This window comes from Nicotiana attenuata, unplaced genomic scaffold (assembly GCF_001879085.1).
Source record: "Nicotiana attenuata strain UT unplaced genomic scaffold, NIATTr2, whole genome shotgun sequence".
Classification (NCBI taxonomy): domain Eukaryota; kingdom Viridiplantae; phylum Streptophyta; class Magnoliopsida; order Solanales; family Solanaceae; genus Nicotiana; species Nicotiana attenuata.
The window spans coordinates 779302-784778 of record NW_017670278.1 but is presented as its reverse complement, the minus strand read 5'-3'; positions in this window follow the sequence as shown (position 1 = coordinate 784778).

The following is a 5477-nucleotide window of genomic DNA, read 5'->3' as shown; positions in this document are numbered from 1 at the left end:
GGATTGGACCTAAGGAGGTAATAACACACTAGGAGCAAGGCGGAGAATTCTTCTATGAGTTTTTCACTTCCTTCTTCCTATTTCCATTATTGGTTATGAATTATAGTATTGTAATTATGCATACTATTATGAAGAGCTTATTGTTATCTAGGGTTTTGATGGAACCTATTGGAGGATGATTTTCCTGTTACATTAATATAGAATTACTGTAGTATTTTCTTTAGTTTTTTTCAACTACGTTATTATTGTGGTTGGTTGAAGAGCTCTCAATCGACTGTTCCTAATTAGTGTGTATTACTCGGGAGAGAGTGCATATTTAAAGATACTTAAATGATTACTTCAATTTGAAATATACTTTAGAAAAATCGTTGTATTTTCCTATGACTTTGCTTTACTATTACTTTATTTTCTTGATTTTAATCTTTTACTTTTAGAATTGGATTTCAAGTTAGTAACTTCTATTTTATCCTTTCTTCGTTTTGAATCGAAAATAGAAGAGTTGAGTAAATCAAAAATCCAAAGGAGGTTCATGGCCAAGGGGAAAGATGTCCGAGTAACGGTGATTTTGGAATGTACTAGTTGTGTCCGAAACAGTGTTGATAAGGTATCAAGAGGTATTTCCAGATATATTACTCAAAAGAACCGGCACAATACGCCTAATCGATTAGAATTGAAAAAATTCTGTCCCTATTGTTACAAACATACGATTCATGGGGAGATAAAGANGAATTAGAAATTTAGGTCACAATATATAAATTTCAAGGCATTGCTTTAGATACTTTTTTTAACATCTTTTTTGTCTCTAATTTCCATTTAAGTTTTTTTTTAAACATTTAGCCCGTTGGGCCCACTTAGCCACTTAGCCCGCAGGCCCGGCCCGTTTAGCCCGGAACCATGAGTTCGTGGGCTTGGTCCAGGGCCAGTTCCTACAAAAAGACTATTTAGCCCGGGACCGGTAGGCCCATTTATTTAGGGACCGGCCCAGACCAGGACCCGGACCGTTTAGACCGGCCCATTTGGCCCGTTTAGGGCCGGACCGGTCAACATGCCACCCCTAGTGACTGGAAAGCTTTTTCTCGATTTTTTTTTTACTATTTGGTTAGTGAGTAGAAAATATTTTTCTTGGAATATATAATTTAGGCAAACACTATGGGAGTGAAAGGGGGAGGGCAGGGTAGGGGTTGGGCATGTGGAGGGCAGGGCGGGGCGGGGCTGGGGCGGGTGGAGGGATTGGGTTGAAGATGTGTTGGTGGGGGTGGGTTGGTAGGGGGTAGGGGTGTGTTGAGGATGGGTAGGTGATGGTGTCAGTGGGTAGGGTGGGGGTGGTGAGTGGAGGATGGGGTGGTGGATGGGGTGGGAAATAGGATGGGGAAAGTTGCAAAAGAGTTTTAAATAATATTTTCACCCCTCTCGGTAGGAAAATATTTTCCTCTATCGAAGGAAATTGAGTTCAAGAAAAAAAAATATTTTATAAAACATTAATGAACCAAATTTAATAAAATTGGAAAATATTCTTCTTACCAAACACACCCCAAGTTCCATCTTTCAATATTTCTCTTTCCAGAGTGAGTAATTCCTTTTTGAGAAAGTTATAAGAATAGCTTCATCTTTCAGCATGTTCTTTTCACAGCAGAGTAGATTCTACTACTCTAATTCAACAAGTATGCTCTTGAATTAAGTGAAAGAGAATATTTATATGTTACTTGATAAGCATATGTATTATTATTTAAGAGCTTCGCATAGAATAAAGTCACCCTCCCTATTGCATTATATGACAACATACATCCAACCGGAGAAAACAAACTGGTATGCGTTCTAGCTACTAGAATGTCTAGGTAGCAGACTTTGAATTAAACACGTGAATTTTGGTTCAAAAACCTTCTTATTCAATCTAAAAGAATATATTCGAAGATATTGTCTTTGGTTTACGACATATAATTTTCACCTCAATTTTTAATCAACATATAGTTAGGCATTTGTACATGTTCTCACTCTTTACTACTATAAATTGCGTTTTTTAATAGTACTGTTGATTTACTAGTGTCCCTTGAGCACATGTTAAAGATGCGTTTCCCTCATAGTAATTTATGGTTTAGCATGTACACTAATTAAAAAAAGGTAGCAATGTTATGATGCTGAAATATTCTTTTTTTGGACGGTGGACTACCCGTCTGACCACTTTTAATAAGTAAAGAGATTTGGAAAATATATTTATTATTGCGGAAAACGCGCAAATGACAAGGATTTCATTATTAATTAATCGAGCTTTGTGAGTATACCTAAATCAGTCTTCATTAACACAATTATTTATTGGACTCCACCAAGTGACATGAGTCATTGAAAATATAGAAATAATTGCCCTTCTTTTCACCTCCTTTTGTGCTTAACCTTATCTTAGTTTCCCTCACCATTTGTAAATCATTAATAGAGTTATTACTTTACGTATTCGATATTCAATAGGTCTCTCCGCCATCCAGAGCGGAGTTAAGATTTTAACTTTATGGGTTATGAATTTAAAACGATGACTTCATCAGTTCATAACTGGATTGTAGGTTTAATATTTGTACATATTTAATATATTTTTTAATTAAATACACTATTTGAGCAAAAATTATTGGGTTTAACCAAATCCATAGCTGGATTTCTAGCTCCACCCCTGCTTTACTCTTCGCCGCCTCGAACCACGGTAATTCCTTCCCTTCCACCTTACCCTCCCCCCTCCCTCCCGGCCCAAAAAAAAGGAAGAAGAAAAACTGAACTATTTGCCCCAAAATATATGACTATTTTAGAATTCCTCATATAACAATAAGTTACATTAAAATGTTCTGAGTGATGTAAAACAATGGTAGCTGCTGCTTGCTTCTGTGTTTGGCTTGACTGGAGAGATTCTTCTGCCCCCAAAAAAAAAAAAGTTATCATGTACGAATACTTTTTATAGAAATTGGTTACCAGAATATACTTTTCAAGGAAAAATGACTCCCTCAATTATGAGCCAAAGTCATTTTTGTTTACGAGTATTTCAACTCTTACTTTATCACATACATCAATTATAAATATTGAAACATTATTTTTATTTTTAATACTCAGAAACGTCATCAAATTATTTTTCTTGTACTCTATCCTTCAACTGGTAAGATTATCATTGTATAGGGCAAAATCAATTTGTATTAAATACTCGAATAATATAGCGACACGCGGAACCGATGATAGACGAAAAGCAAGGCAAGTAGAAACCAAGATCGGGGACAATAGCTTCGGTTGGAACCGGGAAGACTCTGAAGGGAATGTTGCTATGAAGACAAACGAATGTTTGCCACTCGACGGTATTCAATGAGGAATATTCTTCAGAATTAAAAAATGCACAGTCCATTATAGAGAATTTTAACATTCATAGTATGTTGTTACATATTCATCAATGGCCCCCATACTTATCATTTAAGAGGGACTTGATCCTACGACCTTGTTGCCTAGGTATAGCTATAAACAGTGTCTTCAAGAGCCATTGTAAGGGACACAAATTTTCTGACGAACTTATGTTACATATTATTCAAAAGCTCAATAATACTTTATTAACTGTCTGTTGATATTCTTATCACTACCTTCGGAAGCTTCGCTTCCGGAATCAAGCTATATGCTATCTTATCTCGATTTTAACGTTAAGTCTTGCATTATATTTAATTTATATATCATGTTGGCATCAAATTGATTTGCTTGTCTATAAACCATATTACAAATTCAACTGTACCATTTTACGGGTAAATAGTTTGGCGCGCACCGTGGGGTTTAGACAGTTACGTAATTGAGTTGTGCTTCTATTACTAACATGTTTAATTCGTTGTTTCTTAGCAAAAAAAATCGTAAAAAATGGCAGAAAATGGTGTCAACATCACACACAATATTAAGGCCCAAGGAAATCAGCCTCAACACGAAGATTCGATTAGTGATACCCGCAACAAGGAGGATGTAGCCATGCCGGTCCATGGCAGGCAATATCAACGACACGTTCAGGAGGCAACTCCTGATGATGCTGAAGACGAGCACGATGTGGAAACAGCGAAAATCGTGAGGGAACAACAAAGGGCTATTGTGGGCCATCTCTCGCGACAAGATCAGGTCATGACAGAGTTGAGGCAAGCATTGTAGGGTGCTTTTAACAATGTGAATGGAAGAGGTCTAGTTCCTCCCGGTGCTCCCGCAAACCAAAGAGCACAAAGGGTTGATAACAAAACCCGAGAGGTGAGGTCAGCTTCGACGGAGCCGAGGGGAACGATAGCGGATCTGATAACAATAATGGGAATGATATCTTTAAAATCGAACTCATGCAGTTTATGAGGAAAATAAACGCCCGAATTGACCAAATCCCGTGCGCGCCGCTAGTGTTGAAAGGACCGGACTCAAAGAAATACACACAGTTACTGTTCAAACAAAGCGTGGCACGGAAGCTAATCCCGAAGCAGTTCAAAATGCTAGACATGCCTAAATATGATGGGACTTCAGATCCTTAGGAGAACATCGCCACTTATACAATGGGGGATGAAAGGAAATGACTTATCTCCGCACGAGATTGAGTCTGTCTTGCTGAAGAAGTTCGGGGAGACCCTCACGAAGGGGGCCCTGACATGGTATTCACTATTACCCGAGCACTCAATAGATTCCTTCGAGATGATCGCAGATTCTTTTATCAAGGCCCATGCCGGGTCCAGGAAGGTAAAGTCCCGAAAAGACGACATATTCAGAATACGAGAGTTCGTGACCAGATTTCAGAAGGAAAGGATGTTGCTACCGATCGTGCCAGATGAATGGGCAGTTGAGGAATTCACTAAGGGGCTGAACCCGAGGAGATATAATGCTTCCCAAAAACTGAAAGAAAGTTCTCGAGTTCCAGGCAATAACTTGAGTAGATATCCACAACCGCTACGAAACAAAGATAAGAATAGAGGATGACTAGCTCGGCTTCCCAGCATCAACCAAGGGTCGAGACCGAGAAAAGAATAAGGAAAGGTTGAAGGATGATTTTGACATAGATCGACGATCTTCTAAAGGTTGGTTTTTGCCCTACAAAAAGGCCGAAGGATGCGACATAGGTTTCTGGTCGACGGACAGGCTCGCTACCTGTCAAACCTCAACCTCGGGGAGCGCGACCGGTGCTCAACCGAGATACTCCGGTCAAGCAAGCCTGCTTGATGCCTTCTACCCAACCTTATTGTTACCACAATATAAGAATCAGTAACAAGAGATAAACATGAGAAGAGAAAAGTGTACCACATTCTTTTTCCATTACATAAAGGATATTCATTTTACAGTTTCCAAAATATCACAAGTTCAAAATTACGAGGAACACATATTTTCCAAATACTAATACTTCTATTTCATCACCCAACATTAAACACCAATCACAACATGTCTACGGAGCCTCTAAGTACACAAGAGAGTAGTATGGAAGTGCCGGAGACAAGGCCCCGACTATACCCCAAACA